Genomic DNA, 24,349 nt, shown 5'->3' with positions numbered 1-24,349 from the left:
CAGCAACATTTAAGGCATCTAGGTCATTTATTTGTTTGCTCGGAGGCAGTTTCCCAAGGATCTAATCAATAGCCCATTAGAGAGTCCACACACCGTGAAGAGAACCTGACTCAAGGCACTCGCAGCCGGGTGCTGCCCAGGAGACAACCAGGTGATGCAAAGCAGTGGTGACAGGAACCCGACGTCCCCACCAGACCGTGATGAATGGTGCAAATGGTGTGTGACTGGTGTCATGGCACATCGGTTGCCAGTAACAGCTAGAGCGAGCTGTTGGTGAGGTGCAAAGGGAAAAAGCACTGATCCATAATAAGCCCTGACTACACCATGGGAGAGATCGTAGTTTTTTTTCTTTGTTTCTAAGCTTGACTCAGCACGGAGCAGGTGCAGAGGTGGCAGCCAGAAGCAGCAAAGCCTAGAAAATGTTGAGCTGAGCAAGGAGAAAATGATAGTGACCCATCATATAATTGCTCTGTGGATAATCTTTCCTCCCCAAAGACCCTGCAGCACTGTCTGCAGGCGAGCTCTCTCTTCAGGCGCTCACAAACCATGTTCATAGGATTGGAGAGGTTCATGGAAATCAGTTACCTCCAAGATTTAGGTAACAGTATTACCTATGATGGCCCTACCCCATTTTGTGCAGCTATCAGACATATGGTTGCTACGGGGCTAGAGTCACTTCTGTCTCCTCACCTGTTTTTGTTCTGATCTCCTGATTTTTCTATTCCCTGCTGCCTTTAACTCATTGTCTCCTGTTAAACTGATGGACAGGCTTGGCAACCATGCCCTCTTAAAAAAGAGAATAAAAAAAGCAATGTCTTGCCAGGCAGATTTTAGAGACGATTCTCCATGCATCTGGAAAGTAGCAAACCATGAAACGCCTGTGTCCCCTTAAAGCTCCACTTTAACCAGCCTGAGGGTGCATAAAGACAGTGCTGTAAAGGACCAACCCAATTGGCCTGTAGGTAATGTACCAATGTTGAAGGAAGAACATTTTTAAAAGGCTAGATCACTCTGCTCCTTAAGCTCCCTTGTATTCTCCCTGTAAATCTGGCCACACTCACCATGACTGATCTAAAATATTCCATTTTTAATTAGTTCCAGGCTTGCAAAAGTGATTGCTACATCTGTACGACATAGCAGTGCCAAATCAAAGTCTGAGGCTGATGAACGAGTACTGCACAGTTTAAAGACCTGTTGAAGGAGAAAATAGGGCTACTCTACTATTGGAAATGACTTTTGGAAAGTTTGGAACAGCCAGGTCTCCACCTCGATCTCACAGCCCCATTGAAAATGAGCAACTGGGGGATATTCTTTGACTTCTCCCAGATTAAAAAAACAGCTCTCAGAAATAATCCAAATTCATAAATGCTGTGCTGTTCTGAAGATGTCTCTCTGCAGAGATACCACCACTAATTGTATCTGGCGGCTGGGGAATACCTTGATTCACTGAGGTCATGTTCTGAAGCTGTCACTGATTGTGTCAGGGTCTGGGTTACTTTCTCACTGGGGGCATCCCACAACACAGGGATGGAACAACCGTCCCATTTACTTCCAGGTGACATGCCAAATTTCCTTTGCTGTCTTTGGCACTGTAAATCTCTACCTTCAGTGTCCTTTTTTGGTAGTATCTAACTTGACACTGTTTCTTTTTCTCTGTCAGAGGCATAAGCTGTTAATAAGGATGAGACCTAAATGCTGATAGGAGGCACGTTGTCCTGATACCCGGGTGCAACCTTTTCTCCATAAATACAAATCCCTTTACCGTGGAGCTCTGTTAAGCAGCTACTTGAAATGCAAGGCACTTAAGGGGGAAGTTAAAGAATTCCTTGAGAAATTATCTTATAAGGAAGACAATAACATGAGAAGGAATGCATCACTAATAATAAAGCATACGAGCGCGACTGATAGACAGAGAGACAGATAGACTGAGAGATAGTCACGAGTGTTATTCTGTGGAATTTTATGCCAACTGAAACTAACATTTTTGTGGTTCACAGAGATCATTGCTGTCCCTAATTAGATGTCATGACTAAGCCATCATAAGTCTGTGCATATGCTATTCTTTTTTTTTTTTTTTTTACTTTTGTAAATGTTCTGTGTTACTCTTACTCTCTTGAGAGCAAGGCTGAAACTCTCTCACGAGGACTAGGAGGTTAAATCTAAACCATCACAAACTGCAGCTTACATAAATCTAACCATATGCACCTTTGGAATGTCTCTCATATTTTAAACTACAGATCTGTGTGTAACTGTTCTTGTTTTCAAGTCTCAAATCCAAGAAAATACAACTCTGGATGTCTCTCTGCTCTAATAAGATCTCTCCTGCGAGGATACTAGCGCTTGGCTTCCCATTGCATCAAAGCTGATCACAGAATCGTTTTGCTTGCAACACCTTACAGCTCCTGTGGCTGTGGGCTGCTCACAAAGAGGTGCTGCGGTGGAGTATGAGACTGGAGGTTGAATTCCTGAGAGTGAATTGTCTAGAGGCAAAGGGCCTTTGCTTTCCCGAAGACTGAGTCTCTGGCCAGCTGGAACACAAGCCTGCTGCCTGTTTCTGCCTTGCCTTGTCAGGATTAGCAGTACCTACCTGGGATCTGCAGTGTTGACCATGGCTGTCAATTAAAACTAAACACATTTCAGCGTGGCTGCCAGCCAAAAACACAGAACCTGCCAAATAGTAAACACAGAAGATCTGCCTAGTTTCAAAACAATTGTGCCACCGCTGCGAGAAGAGTGTGCTTATAATTCCACTGTAATCCAAGGGCTGCCTGTGCCAATTCCTAGTTGATAGATGAGGTCTTCAAAAGGAGCCATCCAGAGCTCAGTCTGCCTGCTATCAGATCCTCTTTCTTCAATTTGAGGATCTCCAGAATTTTTTATTTTGTAATAACTTTTCCCAAAATGTGCCTAATTCATAGCAGAGTCTTTGCTCAGTAAGCAATAAGGACACTAAAATGCATCAGACACAAATAAAACCAAAGGGCTCAAAGACCACAACAAGTGGATTTAGATTTCTAGAATGGGTATCTATTTTTGACATTCCATTAAAGAATCAATTAAGCTTGTGCAATTAATCAATAAGGGAAATTCTTTTTGGTAAAACTATTACTGAGGGCAAAACTTTCCCATAAACTGCACATGACAATCATCACATGGTGGTTCAAACTAACAAAAAGGAGTATCGACTATAAAAAAAGTCCTCTGCAATTTCTAAACTGGAAATGGATACTCACTGAAAGAAATATGTCTGAAATAACAGTGATGATTGAAAAAGATCTCAGAAGATGGAAATCGATTGAATTTTGCCTGAAAGTTTTGGGACATTTTGACCTTCCAAAGAGCATGTATCAAAGCTACTTGTGCTTGTGGCGGCAGTGAAGAAATGAGGCTCAAGGAAAATCTTCTCATCCCGCCTCTGTGGGCCTCCAGTCCAACACTCAGCTCTAATCCTTTGTAACTGGGATGCAAACAGTTTCTATTTCCTGAACTATTCAAGAGCAATAGGAAATACATAAGAAGAGATCACAGGTGCAGTGAGGAATAGTGACAACTATACAAGCTGCCCATAAGGTGGTATGCAAGCACGCTTGCGCAAACTGTTGCGGAGATGCTATTAAGACAAGTGGAGACTTGTTTCCTGGCATCACAAGGGCCAGACCTTGGAGTGCTGTAGAGTTCTTTTTTTGGTTTGTAAATCATCCTTAAAACCTACAACGAGGAAATATGTCTTTAATTTTATATTTCAAATGGAAACCAAACAAAGATGCCAGAGCACATTCTACTGTGTTAAACTGAACTTGGTAAAGGCTATGACAGCCATGCTTTCTTTTGCCAGAGATATCCGCTTGCCTTTTCAATTAGCCTTAGATTCAGTCCAGAAATATGATGGTGCTGGGCCTAAATAGGGCTCACATGTTCCAGCTTTCACCATTATTGTCTCAAATCTCAACTGTGAAGATCTGACAACACAATGGGACAGGTAGATCAAGGGAAAGAAATATGGAGACACTAATAACTAAATACTCTACTTCAATCTCTGCCTTTCATTCTGAAAGCCCCTAAAGCACATTACAAATTGGGTTCTTTAGCTCCCCAAACCATTTAATTCACCCATGAAATAAAACCATCTCAGGAGGTGGGATAAGGAGGAGAGCAGAGAAAGAGGCAGATGTTTAACATCAGCCCAACAAAATATTTTAAATCAGGAAAAAGGAAACTAACAAACCTAAAGACTTATTTATGTAAACACCAGATACTAGGACTCTCACCTCTCTACTTTGAGTTTTCTATAATGCAGGTAATGGTTCCAAGATTCATAATTTACAAAGTTTTCAAAGTGTTTTGGCAGCCCATAGGGAGTAAAGTATTACATGTGACTGGCAGGTCTTCCCTGAATGCTTCTCTGCCTGTCCAGGAAAGATAAGGACTGGCTTGCTGCAACAGCTTTTCTTCAGGGAAGTACTGTAATATAAACTCTCAATCTAGGCATCATCAAGGTATAGCAAGATGCCATGGTCACTCTGACTTCTCTAATTTTCTGTGTGGGAATAGCATCATTAAGGAGGGAATAGTGTCAGAATCAGTAGTGTAAGATATTTTTCTATCTGTTCATACCTGTATAGCAACAATTTCTTTATTATGAAGGTGCTTACCATCTGTCCTTCCATTTGAGCATGATGGGCAACAGTGGCATGATATTTTTGGCAACAAACAGAAAAAACAGGTTGGCTGTCTCTGGACTTGCCTACCTTCTTTCAGCAGCTGCCTCAAACGCTGAGTTTTCTTGACACGTGTTTCCAATAAAAACACAAGTTTCATATTGACAAGAGGAATGCTGGACCAGACCACTGGCATTTCAGAGCAGCCACAAATCCTGCTTTCTCTGAGCCCCCAAGGGTCAATTCCACGGAGCAAGTATCCCCACTCTCTAATTATTCACGTTCTCCCACAAGCAGCCTCATTACCTAGTGAGCTACTGTCAGCTGAGGCTGATTTTTTCAATTATTTAAAGAGACATTGTCAACTCAACTATGCTCTATTTACATACATAAAATCAATAATCTCTCTCCCATTACCTCTGCTATGACTGCTTTAAATACTGCTCTGAAGTTTGGCTATGGGCAGTGGAGGTTTTCTTCTTTACAGTACATAACCCAGAGAGATGCTCTGGTGACCCATGTAAGGGCTGGGCTACTAAGACATGTGAATGAAAACAAAGTGTTGCCACTGGACTACATTGCTGGAATGTCCTTAGTTTCATGGCCTAGCTAGAAAGTAAAAAAAATTTTTTTTTTTTTCTTCTCATAGAGTTTGTGATCTAGAAAATACTTTGCTCCTGACTTAGAAAAGGGCTCTTTCTGTAACCTAGCAAGGGACAGAGGCAAAGTGAGGGAAATTGTTCCCAAGAACCATGGTTCCTGGCTCCCTGTTATAATGCCAAGTGATCAGGGTATTAAAGAATCAAAGTCCCAGTCCATGTTTCTCCCCCACTTCCTCTTACAAATGAGTGAGGAGCAGGAAAGGCTATAAGGGTCCCTTGCAGATTGTCCATTTGGAAGAGGTATGTACAAGGTCCACATGGTCTGGGAAGGCATCATGCCCTTTGGTACCCTCAGGCTGGGTAGAGGGGAATCCCAGCTTGCTCCATCTATCCATCTCTTCAGGTACACAAAAATGCCCCTTGCAAACCCTCCAGCAGGAATTACAATGCCACGAGCTGGATTTTCCTCCACGTGTCCAGAGACCATCATCAAAGGGATTAAGAAGAAAGGCAGCCCGCATGAGCTAAATGTCTCCAAGAATCCCACAAAATCCTAGCAGAATAACTGGGAAAAGGGCATTGGCTCCTACCCATCTCCTGCAGAGGCAAGAGAGACATTTGTAACAAGTCTCCTTTATTCGTCGATCTCAAAGAAATAATCCATGTGTTAAGAATCATGTCTACACAGGCAACAAGGAACATAGCCAAGATAACTGATACCATGGGCCTTTTCCTCTCGCTTTCCAAACAAGTAAAATAAGTATATTGTGGAGTTTATTTTTTAAAATAAATTCTACTCAGATTCCCCAAAACAACCAAACGAAAACAATCATATAGAACACAGAAAAAAAAACAGTCCTGAGACACACTGGTATTACATGCCACGAATTGCCACATCTTCACACTTCATCTCACACTGGCACAACGATAATGGAAGCCCGAACAAATTTCTTGAACCAGCAAGTCAAGGTCTCAGGAGAACACTTCAGATCGTTTGTTCTTCTGCTTTGATGTACTCTACAATCTCACATGAAATCAGGCTTCAGTGGGAATGGCTAGCCTCAATGTACCAAAGGCAATGGGCTTCCCTCCTAGGAAGCTAACCAAAACCATCCAGTGCCAGCGGAGGGAAGGCAAAAGCAAAGCACCAGCAAATAACTAAATAAATGCAATTGCTATCCCTTAAATAACCTTGTCACCGAAACACAGAAGTACACAGATAACTCGATCCTTCTTCTGAGCAAGCACACCGTGCGTATTTAACTTGACAGATTTTTCAAGACTCATATTCCATAGCTTTCCATATTGTCCTCAGCAGGACACAGCCAACAGTCTGGAAAATAATATCTTCTCTAACTTCACTACTCCCTCCCCCACTTCTTTTTTCTTGTAATCATCCATATTATTAATAGGAGGCAGCTGGTTCCCATTAATGTTGGGAAAAGCGGTCTATCTCAGGAATTAAGGTTTAAATTGGCTTGTAGACTGGGGGAATTAGCCATCTGCACCTGGCCTAACATGGATATTTTCAGCCATACTAATCATAAACAGGGCTTTGTTCTAGTTGTGTCCACTTGGGTCTCTCACTCTGTCTTTTTTTGCCCCTTGGCGGGGGGAGGAAAAAAAAAAAAAGAATCCCATTAACCCTTCAACAGAATTAATCAAAACCTAACTGCTTTGTTAGTGTCCTGCATTTTATTTTGTGTCTGTAACTGAGCACATCATTTAAGTTTGAATGAGGCCCAGCACAAGTCCTGTAGCTTTTCAGAGGCTGAACAAAATTGGCAAGAGGAAGAGCCAGTTGTTTGGCAAGACAGCTGTGATTTAGCAATATCTTCATGACGTCTGCATGAAGCGTAATACCATGTGGGCAGGAAGGGCTGCGCACCAGAATAAAGCTGGAGAGAGAGAGGGTTGCAGCACATAAAGCAAAAACACCAGGACATTGCAAATTACTCTGAAGAACATGCTATAATGTAACGGGAATGTAAGGTTTGGGGTAGGTTTTTTCCCCCCCGCCTCCCATTTTACGTCCATGTTTGGCAAAATGATTGTGTTTATCCAGCGCTTTTGGGCTAAGAAAAATGGATTCAAAGGTGAGTGAAAATAAATGACATCATCAGGTCAGAGGCCTGCTTTCTTTGTCTCACAGACTTGGCAGTGCAGGTACCTATCCCATCCCCAACCTCTGCAGGGAATCCATCCACAACTGCAGTTATAGGAATAAGTGGTTTATTCTACAGAAGAACCTACCCAAATCTTTGACCACTTTTTTTTTTTTTTTTAAACAGCTGGATCTTTACAGAGATTTGTAAAAGACTGGATTTTCTCTCTCTCCACATCAATCTTCCTGCCTTAATAATTATAAATCAGCAGTGTTAATGTGTTTAAAAACTGTATAGACAAAGTCTGGGAGGATAGGTTCATCGGTGGCTGTTAAATACAATGATCTGGACAAGATTTTTGGCTTGAAAGTCACTGAACTGCTGCATGCTGGAACCTGTGAGGCTCTGCCAAGGGACTGCTCAGTCTGCTCACATCCAAATCTCCTACTCTCCCTACAGACAGGTTATTGCATTATCTGTGACACTATAGATGTTCATACATACACAGTTATGAGGGGTTGTATTGCAAGCAAAAATACACACTTTAATCTGACAGTCACAGCTTCATCTATTGGGTTTTTTTCTGAACAAAGCCAGCTCCATTGACCATTTTTTGTGGTGCAGCATCCCTCCTCCACCCAGACTTACCCCTGGACTAGTGCACTGAGGTGCCAAATCCAGTTTTGTGCCAACAGACGGTCTCTCCAGCCCCCTCTATCAAGTGCCAACCTACAGGTCCTGGCAACGTACATCTCGAGCATAAGGAACCAGAGAGCAACTTACAGCCCCCTCACGCTCCCACCTGGCTGAGTAGCTGGGTCTAACGGGCTTGTTTGCTTGCTCGCTCACTTTGCAGGATCCAGCTGAAACAAGAAGCAGAAATGCTGACCTCTCATGCAAGAGCCTGTTACTATGCTATTTGCAGCTTCTCTAGCATCAGGAAGTGCCAAAATCTCAGAAAGCAGCCTGGATCTTCCAGGCCAATTTAGAGTCTCAAGAGGCCCAGATAGTTTGGATAACCTACAGTCAAGCGTTACAATTTATGGGAGCTTATCCAAACCAAACTCTAAATCAAGTCACTCACCCATCAGTAACCAAAACACCTCTCAGAACAAGGTGTGCTGCCAAGTACTAGCAACCAGCTACGGGGTGGGGCCAGGCAGCATGGCGATGGGACAGGGTCAGCTGGGGATGGACTGCCGGAGCCAGGGCTTGGAGAGCAGGGAAGGTGCAATCACCCTTGTACTCAAACATGGGCAAACGGGTGGCAGCAGAAGGAAAGGGAGCACAGCGGAGGTAGTTTTTAATAAGCAACTCTGTGAAACCAGTTTAGCTGCCCCTACACAGATGCAAATCAGAAGGAACTGGTTCATGAGAGCAGGGAAGAGTGCTGAAGCCACAAAGGGGAAAGATGTAAACTGCATCCACAACGAAGACCAGTGTAGGTCCCAGGGGGTTGCAGCTGAATGTCTGTGCCCCATCCTCTGCTGAAGGCTCTACGTGAGCACCCTGTCTGCCTGAATGTAGGCTTGAGTAAAAGGGAATGAAAGGGAGGAGGTGGGGGCAGAAAGTCATCGTAATCTTGGTGAGCTCTTAAGAGTTTACTGAGACAGCCACCAATTCCTGGAAATGAGATTTCCCACCTCTTCAGGGAGCAGGATTTAGGTATAGAAGCCAGAATAATGAATCTTGCACAAGAAAGGTATATTAAAAACAAAGGAATAGAAATGACACAACTTCAATAACTTAGAGAAAAGGCACCTGCAATCCCCAGATGTGTCTATATTGGAGCTGTATACAGTGTCCATGATTCAGACACAGTATCTCCAGGCAAATATAAACCGAAAGCAAGGACTCCCTTGTGACTTGCTCCTTTGCTTGACTTCATCCACAACAAACCAGTCCATGAATTCCACATGCTCTTAGTCTGCCTCTCTTCCTAATTGAAGTCCTCAGAGCTAATCTTCAGAGTAATTAGTACCGTGCCTGGTACACTGCAAACCTCCTCTCCATCTGTGCACTGGCTGGACAGTTATACTTACTTTCTCCATGGCAGTGCAGATCACAAAGTCCAGAACAAAAAGTGCAAAAGCCAGAGACAAAGTCTCATGGCTGAAGAGATGCAGCTGTGGAACGAACTTGCAGAGGAAATGAGACAAATCCAGTTAGAGCACCTTTGGGAAACAATGAAAACCATTCCCCCTTTCCATCATAAGCAGGATGACATTCACAGCATCACCATCCCTCCACATCTGAAGGAAAGAGATCTTTTTAACCATAAAGAAGACAAGAACCAGAGATATCCCAACCTTGCTTTTGCTGACTTTTTTTTTTTTTTCCTCCTTTCTTTCTCATGAGAAACACTCAGATATTATATCGCTGTGATAACCAGAAGGATAAACCATCAGGAAGCTCAGTATAAGAACAAGTAAAATACTGACGGGAAATATTTCAGGAGGTTGTGGAGCCGCACAGTTCCTTAAACCTATACAGGAGATGACGTGAGACTGGGGAGTCTACAGACAAGGGAACTATTTGTGAAGATTAATTTCTGTATCATAGCTGTGTAAAGAACCCATGGGTTTAACGCAGTACATGAGGATTCGCAGAAAGGCAGAACAGTAACCGGTGCTAAGGGCAGCACTAACACGGTGTGATCTGGAGTGTATCACAGGTCCTTGCTACGGGCCTTTTTCTGCCTAAGCCCTGCTTCTGATCTCAGCACTGCACTCCAGGTTTTTTCCAAGCACGGTATCTCCCCTCTAAGCCCAAAGGAACTCAAATCTAGCCCCTTAGGCTTGTTTCTTCTCAAGAGTAAAAACTGTAAGACTCATGTTCATAATGCTCTTTTCCTTCCCATCCTCCCCAATTCAAAAGATGCAGATCTTTCTAGGCACCTCAGAAATCCCCGCTGCTTTTGGCTATTTTTTCCCCCAAAGCTTTACTGGCTGCCTTGGCACAGTTTGCAACTGTTAATATAGCTGTAACCAAATTAAAATCCTGTTGCCATTAGCAATCCTGTCTAGCTCCCTATGTACCCCTTCTTCTACGATGCCAGCAGTGCTTTCCTTCTTTTCCCCTGTGAAGTGACCTCTCAGGAACATGTTCTCTCAAATAAGGTTTCAGTCTTGCAGGCACTATAAGAGGTGCCAGACTCATGGATATCCACCAAGCCAGGGCTCCTGTGTGAGGCTAATTTGACCATGGGACATGTAGTTATTTCTGTTCTTCCTTCTTGATCCTTACTGTCTTTATAGGGAAACTGAGCTGATAAATTCAGTCTTCTTCCAGATGCCATAGCTAGCTGAAGTGCTCTATGCAGGGCTGTCACTCTGGTGAAGAAACCCTGAAGAAGAACTTGCTTTGTAAGAGTGAAAGCAGAAAAGATGGATAGGTGCTGAGCAGCACCCAGAATTGAGAAGCCTATGAAATCTGTTAGCTGCATACATATAGGGTCAGGAAACCTATTCCTGAGCATTTCTGAGCTTATGGGAGCAAACCACAAAGCCTTAAATGTCAGACTGGTAAGAGGGAGATAAAATGTGGCAGGGTTTGACTGGGGCAAGTACGCTAAAGAAATAGGAAATAAACGGCTGACCTTGAGATCAAGTGTGTATGGTATAGCCCAGATGATGAAGCAGAGATTTTAAATGAGGTTTAGTGGAGATGGAGATGAAGAAAGGATGAAAGAGAGATGAAAGAAAGGAAATCCACTTACAGATGGACTAGCAGGGTTTTTACTTTTGGTTGGGGTTTTTCATTTTGCTCCCTCTATTCAGGAAAATCTTGAAACAAATGGGTAATAAGCTGACCAATTCATGAAGCCCAACATTTATTCTCCATTGTGACAAGATTGTCTTGGCTTCAAAGCAAAAGGTAGATGGGCCACAGCTCAGTAGCAATCAGAGGCTGCCACAGAGAAATTAACCCACTGAAATTAAGGTGTAGAAATCAAGAGCCCAGAGGGTCGTTGACTCCTTAAGGTCTTGGAAGACCTGCTAAAACTTATTTCTCTGTGTTGTGATGAACAAATAGAATGGAGAAAGCTCTTAGGTGCACATTTAAGGATAGGGAAAAAAATAGCTATAAGGACTGGGAACACAATTTATAGCTTTTGAGTGCTACGTCTCCTTCCAGTTTTCCCTACATGTTGCTCTCAGGGAGTCACCATCACCCAAGAGCTATTTAATAATCTACCTGTAACGAATGTATTTGTTTCCATCCCATTCCTGAATTGCTGTGCACACCTCCATCACAAATAATCCTTATTGGTGCAATTCAAAACCGATAGTCCTGGAACACCCTAGACCTTGGAGACTGAGCTTACCCTCTGATCAGAGGCGGCGTTTCAAGAAGAGGGCTTCGTGTCGCCAGCCTCATCATGCAAGGGCCTCTGAAAATCAAAAGTTTAACATGCTGCTTGGCTTCAGCAAAAATGCAACCTTCTAGCAAAATAAACAGAAGAAAAAGCTCCTAATAGCACAAAGACCTAATTCAGGGAGCAGATTTCATTATGGGAATAGCACGTGTCTGTCTTACAGACCTTAAAATATCCCACACGCTTTGCTTATTTCAGAACCTGATTCCATGAAACGAAACACTGCAGAATAATCATATTTATTTGTTTGGTTTTCCGCTTTGTTCAGTTATCCCAGCTTAAATCTAAGCCAAATGTTACACTAAAAAAACCCCATGGATATACATGGTTTTTGATTTACTAACAGGAGTAAGAAAATAGGTTACAACAGCCAAGACCAGAGGTCCTCATTTGTAACCATTTATCCTCATGTAGTTAAAGGTCACCCACAAATTATAGACTGTGGGTTCTAGCACCACTTTATATATATAAATATACATGTATATTTACAACTGCTACATACTTATTTTCCACAGTGTGGTGCCCAATGTTTCTGGTACAGCCTGAAATGGAGCTGCCACACAGGAAGGCTGACTGATGCTATATTTAACACAGAGAAACTTTTTTTCATTGGGTGGAAGTGGGATGGGAGGAGGAGGAGAGGTAACATGGTAAAATCAGTTGTGCCTGAGACAACCAGAGGTAACTGTTGTGGTTTGTGAGCTAAATGGCTGCTGGTGTCCCAGATGAAATAGAAAAACAAACCTAGAAAGCCACCCCATTAAGAAACCACTCACCAAAACAGAAAAAAAAACCCCAAGTGGTTTGCAACTATTTCTATCCTTTTTTTAAATGAAGGAGAAATTGGAATTACAAGCTGAAGCTCTAAACATCAGAATGTCTAAATAACAACAAGATTTGTGAAGAATCATAAAATAGAGGGAATATTACTTACATTCTCATTTATGACTCTTTAAGCATGAGCCTTTCAACATTTCTCTGTAGCTCCTGCCATTTGAAAAACTGAAAACCTGCATTCTCAGGAAAATACACGACTCTGGGAATCAACACTTTAAGAAAAACTGCAAATACTGTGGGACTAGCACTAGAACTGTGAAAGTGGGCAATAAGCCTGTATAAATTGATTACCCAGCAAGTTTATATGGTTGGTGAAATTATTAAGGAGTAATTTGTAGTCACCTACAAAAAAGAGGTATCAGGTTAAGCAGATGGTGTGTTACCATGCAGTGAACACTTATACAAGTGAGATGTAGCCTCTAGATTATTTATAACTTGCCACTGGAAATTAGACTTCAAAGTTGACCATGCTTTGAGTGAAGGTTGGTCTAGATGACCTCTAGAGGTCTCTTCCAACCTGAAATATTCTGTGATTTTAGGATTTTGGCATATATCTCTCTTCAAGTGGGGGGGGAATGGAGCAGGGAAGTCTTTTCAAAATGCACAAAGGAGGCAATCCTGGTCGAAAAGTGAGAGGTGAGAAAAAAAATCAAGTTTTATGTTTGGGGTTTAAACAATATCCTCCCTGCAAAATATTTCTTGAAGTTTTGACATTTTCTAAGCAGTTCTTCACTGAAATGATATAGCCCCTTCAGTTCTATGCTGCTAGGTGAGGTTTATTGCAGGGTTGCTCGCTACTGTAAGGGACTGCACGTACTCTGCACTATTAGAGCCTGCTGCAGCAGGTACAGACTGACACTGTCTCTCTTTGAACTCCTCCAGCTCCTTCTCTTAGCCTCTAGTTTTATTTCTGGTCAGACTTTTCATGAAAAGTCACAGCAAACTTCCTAAGTCCCTAAGGGTAACGTAGGTTTTCTTGCAGACCCAACTGCCCTACATACTCTCCTCAGGAAGAATAACTGGAGAAAATACCAAACCTTGCGTTTCTTACAAAAGAAGCAGATTTGCCTCGTTTAAAAACCATCCTTCGTATTCCAGCTTTAAATGGACATTTCTCACTTTGCTTTTTCCTTGCTTTCACCCTCCATCCCTGTGCAAGCAGAGCAGCCCCAAGAGAGCTGAGGTGAGGCGGTCAGAGAGCAGCTCAGCAGTTTGGTGGGAGCACGGACAGTCCCGCGCCATGGCCGCTGCAGGCACGTGCCGCTGCCTGTGCTGCCTGCAGACTGAGCTGGCAGCCTCGCATGGGCAGCCCAAATGCTGTGCAAATCCAGAGGGTAAAGAGGTAAATATATGGCACTCCACCCCAAAGGTGGGAAATCAAAGCACGGCGTGCACAGGGCAAATAGAGAAGAAACCAAGCCCCGCTTCTCCTAGCTTTCTGCTCCCTTAGAGAATCACACAAGTACAAAACCATGAAAACAATAACCCCAGCTGCAAAGGCAATGAAGCAATTTGTTAGGGAGATGACATTTTTAATGAGAAACACTTGCTGGAGGAGAACAAAAGGCCCTGTTTGGTCAGAGAGATGCTCTTGATACTCTTCTGAAGTGCATGAAAAAGTAATTTCATTTAAGCGTCATACACAGAGCAGCTGAATTTCCTGAGGCTCCAGATGTTGTCCTGTGCAGATGCTGAACAAATGGAACTCTGTCCTGATGAAATGAAAAGAAAAAAGCAAGCCTTCCTAAACCAAACCCCATGCACCAGAGTATTTCACATCTTAAAAGAAGAAAAAGAAAAAAAAAAAAGAAAAAAAAAAAAGAGAGAAAACCATGCAAACTGGGGAGAAAGGAAGTTCTTGAAAGCGACAGTGTTGGACATAGGATAAACTGTTCTTAATTGCCCTATAGATAATTGAAGGAGACTAGAATCTGTATTTGCAAAATACCAAGTTCTGGCTCTGTCACCTCTTTTTCTTGGCTTTGCACTGTTTCTCTTTGACAGTTATCTGGCTATGATTACACTGGTTTTTATTCCCTAGGAAGAGGCAGATTCTGCAAACTTTTATTGGGCCAGAAGTTACTGGAACTTTCCTGGGGTGATTGACAGATTCAGAATCAACAACTGAAAAACTATAATCAATATTTCACTGTATTGCTCATACGGTAAAAGTGCAAGCCTGCTTTGCAGGCTTGGGATTACACAAGTTTATTTCCTGAATTTTGGGGAGGACGAGGGGTTTAGTGCCTCAGTGGTAAAAGCTTTTGAAATAAGAGATCAGACCAAGATCAGCTCTCATGTTAATGAAGACTAATGAAATAGAATGACCTTGATACTCAGATACTTCATTCCTGAACTTTGGGATGGGTGACAGAAGTAGATGTAGACGATTACTAGGCTTTGTAAGCCATACAGGGCCTGTACAGATTCTGATGTAAATCAGAATAGCCTTAGGCCTGCTGGCTTACACTCTGATTTTTTTCCTGCCCTTTTAGGCTCTGAAAAATTGAGACTATTCACTCTTTCTTCTAAAGCCCAAGTCTCCTCCTGACACAGCATTATCCTTTTGCTAAGTGGTAGCAGATGACAGAGTCTAAGCTCTGCACGAACACAAGAGCATTCCTACCTCTTACATAGGGCCCCTTCCTAAGAAGCAAGGCTGTCACAGACAACTCTGCCTTTGAAAAAAGCAGTAATAAAAGCCAGGTTTGTGATGCTGGTCCATCAGCAGGTGGTACTGTGTAGTCAGTTTATAGTGAACAAAGTGAGAACGATATTGTTTTAAAGTGGAATTTGGAATAGGCGGTTAGCATCACATCTGACACGAACCCGATGGGCAAAGCTAAACAACTGACACCAGAGTACACACTAAACGAGGAGGAAGCAAGCCAATGGGTGTGTTAAGCAGATCTGAATAAGAATAGAGCTAAAACTTTTAAAAAGAAAACAACTTAGTACATGCAAGTTATGAGAAACTGGGGATTGAGCTTTTGTTTCTCTCTGTTGAGAGGTAGACATAGCACCAGGCTGAGAGCAGCTGCCTTCTAGCACAGAGGGAAGAAGATGCTTCCAGTATAGTCTCACCAGTCAGAGAGAAGTGGTCTCAGAGTTTAGACAAGAAAGCAGATCAGAGGACTGAGAAAGAACATTCCTTGACTAGTTTCTTTTAAAAGAAATTCAACGTAGGTCAAAATAGCTAGTTTTCTCCAAATTCAGTCAAACCTGATTCTTAGATGACCTAATGTAAGCATCAGCAAACCGGGTAGCAGTCATGGTGCTGGTGGCTCACAGAGGAGCATTGTGCTTTGGAGAAACCTGCTTGAAGGAATTCAATAAAAGTGAATTGACCTTAGGATGGAAAAATCAATTTTTACAGAATTATTGGGTGTGATCTAATGACTGTACTGAATAACCCAAATTCCAACAACAGGTAATGCTTTTAAGCATGTTACCAGGTTTTGTTTCATGCATACGTTGACAAAATAATCCCTTTGCATACATAGAAAGTAGTCAGTGAAACTTAACTTCTGGTAAGCACTTATGAGAAACTTCTACAATCAAGCAATCTTTTAATTTGTATTCTAAAGAGGTTTGCATTAAGGCCTGCCCCTACCAGCAATCACCAGTATACTGACAATCCCCAAGTCTCAATTGCTAATGAGGAGGAAAATCACGTGCTCGAGCCATGTGGGATACAGAAGGCTTAATCCCACAGAATTTTTGCTATGAGGGCTTTGGTGAAGAGAGCACTTTTGCATTTCCACACCAACAGCAAATGCTGCTGCATGAGCCACTATAAAGCAGACAAACAGGGAGTGGTGCTGAGGGACTGAGGACTTCAGGGCAATAAGAGAGCCAGATGAACAAGGCAGCATATTTTTAAGGATGAGCATTTTTTTTTAAGGATAACACCACTCCAGAGCAGGCTCTGTTAGGTCCTGCTCCTGGGACTGAGTAACGCAGAATCTCACTGCAACCCCATGTTGCCTCTCTCCTGCGTCATTTTCCTCAGCGATCCAAGGATCATCTGCATGGCAGATGCTAAGTCTTCATCTGACAGAAAAGCCAGTGGAGATGGGCTGTGTTGAAGCACACCGATTACCAAGTGCCGTTTGATGCTTAGGCAGTAGCTCTGCAAGGGGAAGGTGGCGTAGGGCACAGAGAGGGCAGGTACCCGCTCCTTGTGCATCTCCAAGCAATGGGGAGCCAGATAAACCTTTGGTAGTGTAGCAGCATCCAGGGTATCATTAGAAAAAATCTGGGTTCAAAATCCCAAGTGCCCGTACCCGTATTTTCAGGGACTTCTTGGCCTTCTCTGTATTTGATTTGATATTTTAGAACAATTAAAAAAAAAAAATCTCCTAGGCATAAATATAAAATAATTCCTTAAAATTATCTGGAATATCTAGCTTCCTCATGGATTGCTAAGTGAACATGCTTATCCCCTTGAAAACACCAGGGAATGACAATTTCCTCATTCAGGAATCGAATGTTCATTTTCATGGGTCATTAGAGACGGATAGCTCTAAAGGTAGTCTAAACCTTTAAACTCCCCTGTCTTTTAGCAGGGGGAGAAAACTAGGAGAAAGACAAAGAGAAAGGAAATAATGAACATTTGCAAGGCCACTAATGAGCTATTGCGGGTCATTACTTTTATTTCCAATAGGAATTTAAATTACAAACTGTTTTGAGAATCACTTGCATTAGGCATTTACTTTATAATGAATGTGACTGCAATTTTTAAAAGCTGGTGTACAGGATGGTAGAGAGGCCATAAAAAACCCAAGTTACATATTGAATTGTGTGTACACATAATGACTGTATTATTTCTAGGGAATTAACTTCCCCCCCACCCCCAACTTTCCAGACTCTGAATCATTTTCTAATAGGATCTCAACAGGCAATAGTATTAAAAATGTGTTAGATGTTAGCATCTGGGCCAGGAAAAGCATAACAATCTAATACAGAGAATCTAACCAGGGCATTCATCCAAGCCTGCCATCCATTTTTCCATTCTCTGCGGTGTCTCTCGCACTTCAGGGTACATAGATTGAGCAAGTCCTTGGAATAATGACATTTAAATGAGGTAAAGCCTACCTGATGATGTTTCCTTGCCAGGCAGGTTGCAGGTCCTGGAGAACTGATACCCAAACTACAGTCTTCTTCCTCTTAGTAATCGCAATTTGAATTGAGAAGTTGTTTCAGTACATAGAGGCAGACTAAAACCAGCAATCTCATTCCATTACAGGGAAAAGAGAACCCCAAAGCCCCAGGCGTCATGATTTTGACACTTGATTTTCATTCCACAGTGGAACAAAAATGAAACCTTTCAACAATTCTCATGAAAACTTTCAGGAGAGAGAGACAAGCCAGAGTAACAAACTTGCTGGGTGGGTAAGAAAGATTAGCAAACTGGAACAGCAACATTGGAATAATTTGAAAAAGGGCCTGACTCCACGTCTTCGTATTTGCTACAGAAGATTCAGTTCAAGATCCTCCTCTAAATTAAACAAATCTCATTATAGCTATAAGCAGTCTGATCAGCAAAACTTATTCTCTTCCAGTTTTTGATAAAATGGCTTCTTTAATAGAAAGATTTTTAGCTATAATTTTTTTTTTGGCCAATTCTAATCCTTGGGACTGTGGAAAAAAAATGAAATCTTGTTTTGACCAGCATGAAATTCACTGTCTAGATTTAGGATGTCCATTTACCCTCTTCTTATTTATCACAGTAGAACAGATGAGGTCACATTGGGGAAAGAAAAGTAAAGACCTAAATGAAAAATACCTGCATATTTCCAGTATGTATACTTTTCCTGAGGTATCCAGGGTAGTTAAAAATTAATCAGTCAGCTGCACAGGCTATCATATTTGGATGCTAGTGTGCTCAATTAAAGTCTTACTTCAGTAGTGCAGACTGTCAGGAAAACTGTAGCTGTCTTTGAAGGCTTAAAATTGCCAAAGGCAATATAAAGAGAGAAGGAAGAAAAGGCATTTTAAAGAAATTATCCTATTCACTTGTTATAGCTTAAGAACCTTTGTCTGCAGAGAATGAAAGGAAACAAATTACTCTAGTACACTTCCAGCGGGTTCAGTATGCAAAGGTTAAGCTCCCTCTGTTTGGGATAGATTTGAATAAAGGAGCTGAACTTATGTTTTGTTCAAAACTTAAAACTAGAGTTTTAGTGCTTAGAAATATTTTGTTTTCCTACTCAAATATGCAGAATGTGGTAAGAACAATGGACAGAACAGGACCTCTTGGACACAGTGCACAGTCCCTTTATACTGCAGGTACATATCACATCACCTTATCATAGTCTGAAAAAAAAACCCTTTACCTTAAAACAAGGCTGTATGCTTCAGTGAATCCTGATAAAAGGCTCTTCCAAAAGTTCATCCCCCTGATGGCTCAAAGCTTTCTCATTTCCAGCCCTGCTATGTTCACAGGCAGGTTCTAACTTTGCTGGAAGTGGCATTTCATAAGGCAGACTCCAACCAGGCTTGCAGCAGCTTGGCTAACAGCCAACCTGGATGATAACTTCATCTGATGCTTGTTGATGTTCTCCCCAGCCTAATGTCTTCCTTTTCATTTTCAATCTCTTCTTGCAGTAACATGGACCAAATGTTGCTTTACATTACTTGCATTACAGTGGTCCTTGGAATTTCCAGCAAACCTGGGAACATGCAAGACACTTCCCGCTCAGGAGGGTTTGTGGTCTAAATAGAGGAGAAAAAAAAAAAAAGGAGAAGAGAGACAGAAACTAAAGACAGTATTGAACAAACAGAAAACCTATCCTCCAACTTTTCCAGTCTAATCTCATGCTGCCATAGGCCTCACTATCCATTCCAGGGAAAGGTCATTGTCCTGTTTTCTAAAAAAAGTCAAAGATGCTCTCTGAGGGCTTGTCTATCTTCAAATATTTACAGAATACTGTAATTATTTTATTGTCTAATCCCTTCTCTCAGTAAGCAGGCAAATGGTTGCCGAAATGGAACATTTCGGAAAGTATTGCTGCTGCAGCCCAGTAAATCTACTCTATCAGAAAGGCCAAAAATTTCCAGCTCTAGTTTCCTGCTTATCCCTATAGGGCTGTGCAGAATTGTTTGCATGTCAGCCAAGCTGTATGCAATTTCCACCAACTGTTCTAAAGAAATACTCGTTTCTTTGACAAGCCACTTAAAAAGTCATTATAACATCAAGATGCTGTTTCTTTTTCTAATGTGGACATTCCACTCATGCTAATCAACTCACCCTACGTCAACCAGGAAATCTCTTGCAATCATTCAGTCTGTAGGGAGACATGATGAAACACGTGAATTTGGAAAACATACCTCTTCCAGTTGCTGGGCTTCACTTATAATTTGTATGTCTGGATGACTCCATGAATACATTAGTCCTTCTGGCAACTATATAGCATCACAGCATCTCACTGCATCATCACTGCACCTCAGGATTACAGTTCTAGCTCAAAGCGGTAAAATAACAATTTGACCTGCAACAAAAACTTGGTCTTGTTGTAATGCTTGTAGCAAAGTGTAGATCAATCTATCTCAAATAATCACCAACCAGCAAATTCTAACCAGGACATCAGGATAAGGAAGGATAGAACAAAAGATTAATAAAAACGTAGCAGGGTTCTTGTAGATTATTGTTAAAAATCAATACAGATACCCACTGGAGAACAAAGTCAGTCTTGTAAAAGGGTGAGGGTACTGTAAGATCAGATCTCAGCCAAGCAGAAGCTTTAGAAGTTACCGTACCACATGGCCCACACAAAAGCATCCATTGACAATACTAACACAACTCTCGCTTCCTGTAAACTGTGCAACCATCAAAGCCTAGATGGTCTTTGAATTACCCTGTTGAATGAACCTGACATGATTTGGAAATCTGATACAGAAGCACAGTCGCAGTTTTATCGCCAATCAAACTATAAACATCTCTCTAAAGTCCTGTCTAGTGTATGTGCTTCCAGTCAGGCTGGGAGGGCTCTAAAGGCAATATGCATTTAACTGAGTACATTTTGCACCTAGTATAGGGACACCTCTGCGTTTCTAATAACTCTGGCTGCCTAGAGAAAGTAATTTCTGTGTTTAGTTTAGTACTAACTCAGGAAATGCCTAACCGAGACAGTATGGTTTTTATTATTGTTTTAAGCAAGAGACAAAACAAGAGGGAACAAAAGTTAAAGCTGTTGTGACTGAATGGTGTTTATTTTAATTCCAAAGAAAAAAGATTTACTTCCAAGGTTTGAGTATTTGCAATGTCCTTATTAGTTAGAGTGCGTAAAAACACAAGTGAGAGGAAACAGCACTTGTAATGGACAAACGGGGCTACCCAGATATTACAGGACTGTCACAGAATTGCTATCGGAATGTGATTATTAAAGCCACTAAGGTATGAAGCAAAGCAGTGCTCATTTTTATTACAAGAGAGACTATGTGTAAGCATGCCTGTGTATTATGTTATTGCATGTTGCATCCATTATTCACTGGTATTTTTGACCTACGACTTTGCTTTTGGCCATGAATGTTTACCTCAAAACAGCTTGTGAAGAAGCTGCTGCATAAATTACTCAAATTACTGAGAATCACAGGAAACATCAAACATTTGGTTCTGCATTTTGTTTAGAATATTTTCGGAAAAAAAACCAATTTTGGCTTGGTATTCTCATCTGAAATCATTCAGTCTCATAATATTTCATAAGAACATTTACACAGAGCTGTTTGGAGAAAAAGAGGCCTGAAAATGAGCAATAGAAACTTCATTTTGGCTTTAATTAAACATATTCTTGCAGATCTAAGGATATTAAAAATAGTCCACTGCAGAGGGATGTGTGCTTATATATTGAATCACAGGTTCCCTCGAAGTGAAATATTTCATTGGCAAGTTGCTCATAGCTACTTATTGCTGCACCACAGGGCAAGCCAGTCAGTAAGACAAAAATCTATTAAAAACACTTTCTAAAGTTTTCACTCTGGGAGTAAAGTACAGTACTAATTTTCTTATATCAGTTTTGCATAAATACTGGAAACTTCTCCCTAGAAATGTCTTAAGGCGAGGGTGAGACTCTTTGCAGAACCTCTTAGGAGTGCAATGCCGTGTTCACGCTGTTGTGAAGAAGGGGAGGAAAGGAAAAAACTTCTTGCACCCTCCTGAATGTAGACTGTGGAGGACCAGCACAACTGGAAAGTAGAACAAAACTCTACGGTAAAGTAGTAAAGATCATCTCACTGGGACCTCTCTGCTAACCATCTGTTATGGGAGGAAAATGTTCATTCTCATGGGTTCTTGGATGGTTATTTATGGGGTTTATCTCCCAGCTGAGAAATCCCATAGCAAAACAAAGCATTGTTTGATCAAATAACTGGTAGATCTGGCTTTTAGAACCCCTCTCCAATTTTCGTTTCCATTACCAATGTGGAAGATTGAACACAGCAACCGTGGGCTTTGTTCACAGATTTTTCTATAATTAAGTTACCTGCCTCCACAAAGAGGTCCTTGCCCAGTGAACATTTGTGCAAAGGCACAGATGAGCAATGGAAACCACTGCCACACCTCTGCTCTTGGAGAAAGGCATATTTCACTTTAAATTGTCCCTCACAAACTTGGGTAACTGTCCCAAAGTGAAAAAAATAGCTGTTATTCCAAACTTCAATAGAGGAGCAGTGGATGAGAGTTAAGTGGGTAAGACTGGGATAAGAGAATGGATTGAATATGCCGAGGTATATGAGGCTTTAAAGGAAAAAAATTTTTCTGTGATTGAGAGGTTTGCTCCACAGGGAGGGTCCAAAGACAGGGCCAGAACAAGAAGTCTGGAAGGTTATTTTAGCAGCAGTAATTTTGGCAGGTTGAAATAGTCAAACCAAGTCTTTCAGTCAGGAGGAACAGTTGGATGGAGCAACTGGAGAAGTAACTGTGGATTTGTAAAGCAAAGGGGTTACATTCTCTCTCCTGTGACTGGCCTGCTGATGTGATTTTGCACGTTCACTGTCATGCCCAAGTGCATGTGGAGTGCAGAGGCAAAGAGGAGGAGGGAGAGGCAGTGGGAAGTCAAACAAAAGCCCTATGAAAAGAAAGTCTGGAGTAAAAATAGCATGAAAGCCCCATTCTGCTAGCATGGAGCCAGATGTGGCAATGCAATGTATCTAGAAATAGTATGGGTCTCAGATGGTGTTTACGCGTCCATCTCTGTTTACATTGATACTATATTACCATTATTACTGCATACTAATGCATCCACCGCACATGTAGAGGGGACATCTCTGAGCTATAGTGCAAAGCTGAGTAATTACATTAATTTATCACACACCTTTGGCTGCTTCACCACCTCCTCCCTCCTGAATACTCTTAGCCTTCCAAACAACCCTTTATGTTAGAAAATCTTACAGTGTTTAAGAGGGAGGAAATCAGTAGGGTTCTATAAAACCTGAATAAGGTATTACAGAAAATATCCTGAAACTATGTTGGCTCCATTCTTCTTTTCCAGCAGTGCAAATCAGGAGTGACACCAGTGAAGTTACACTTCTGCTCTACTAGAAGACAACACCACAGGTCAGATCCAAGATCCATAGAGTGAAATTGTCTCCAGCACTAATCAGGCTTAATATCTCTTGTAAAGCTATTAACCCTAATTAGTGTCACTATAGAACTTTAGCACTAGTATCTCACTCATTTATTGATCTATGTCTTAAAATCAGTTCAGTTTTTGTCACCGCTATTGGCGTTCAGAGGTTACTCCAGAACATCTCTGTCAATGAAGGACTCCCTTATTTTTCCAGCCTAAATGAACCATCAGTTTGTTTGTTCCCCACAAAGAGATGAGAAGAAAAAGTGAGCTAACCTGTCTCGTAAAAAAAAAATCCCACCCCAAGCAGAGCAGCCCCTAGACTTGCGACATCTCAGGACAGATCCTGATCCCCTCCATCCCCAACGAAGTTGTTCTGCCAGGTGGTAGGGACCTGAGGAGGGAGGAGGAGATGAAGCTCTGCTGAGGCTGGTTTCCCTGGTGACGAGGATTATAATAATCCTCTTGTGCTTCATCACAGCCGCTCACACAAGTCCTTTGTGTCAGATGGATACTCGGATTCACGACTCTGATTAACAAACTAAACCAACATTTTCTGTCAAAGAATGCAGGTTTTCAGAACCGTAAGCCAACATGCTGGAATCATTTTAAAAACAAAAACCAAACCAGAATAACAACAGATAGCAGTGCTGTGCTTTTACTTTGATGGGGTTTAGGCAGTGGGATCCACAAGTAACTATGACTCTCCACCAGGACAGATAGATAACGTTTGTTATTTTCAAGACTCTCTCCTCCCCGGCGCCCCACTAGCTCTTTTTTGTGGTTGCTGATACTCACAGCTTCTTCATGGGACAGGACTGTGAAATAGGTTTTGCTATTGCTGTCACATCTGCACCACAGAGACTTCCTGGATACTCACAGCAAGGCGGCAGCTTCTTTCTGGTGGGGCGTCCTCACCTCCTGCTGCTTCCCTTCCACATCCATCAAGTGAATGACATTTGAAAATTGTCCCCCATCTCATCCAGACACAGGCATACCTGCAATGAATAAGAGTCATGGCTATTTCTTACCTTCGTAAATAACTGATTGCTGTTGAAGGTTTCAGCTTGTTCAGAGCAATTCTGTGAACAAGCAGCATTGAGTTGATACTTCTACACACACAGACCCAAAAGGTGCATGGGGGAACATTCAGTTGATCTATTTCTTTGAATGCAAAATTACCTACAGACTCTTAGATCCG

At 41.8% G+C, this 24,349-nt stretch overlaps 1 long non-coding RNA gene across 1 annotated transcript; it reads right to left on the bottom strand.

Annotated features, from left to right (window-relative positions):
* Window positions 1-18,843: 18,843 nt before the first annotated feature.
* On the bottom strand, window positions 18,844-24,126 carry LOC127020825 (uncharacterized). The gene is made up of 3 exons (XR_007767115.1): window positions 24,029-24,126; window positions 19,913-20,073; window positions 18,844-19,297 (listed from the first exon to the last, which is right to left on the bottom strand). It is a non-coding gene; the product is annotated as an uncharacterized LOC127020825 (long non-coding RNA).
* Window positions 24,127-24,349: the final 223 nt, after the last annotated feature.

This window comes from Gymnogyps californianus, chromosome 11 (genome assembly GCF_018139145.2).
Source record: "Gymnogyps californianus isolate 813 chromosome 11, ASM1813914v2, whole genome shotgun sequence".
In the NCBI taxonomy this organism is placed as follows: Eukaryota; Metazoa; Chordata; class Aves; order Accipitriformes; family Cathartidae; genus Gymnogyps; species Gymnogyps californianus.
This window is presented reverse-complemented; position numbering and strand designations above follow the sequence as displayed.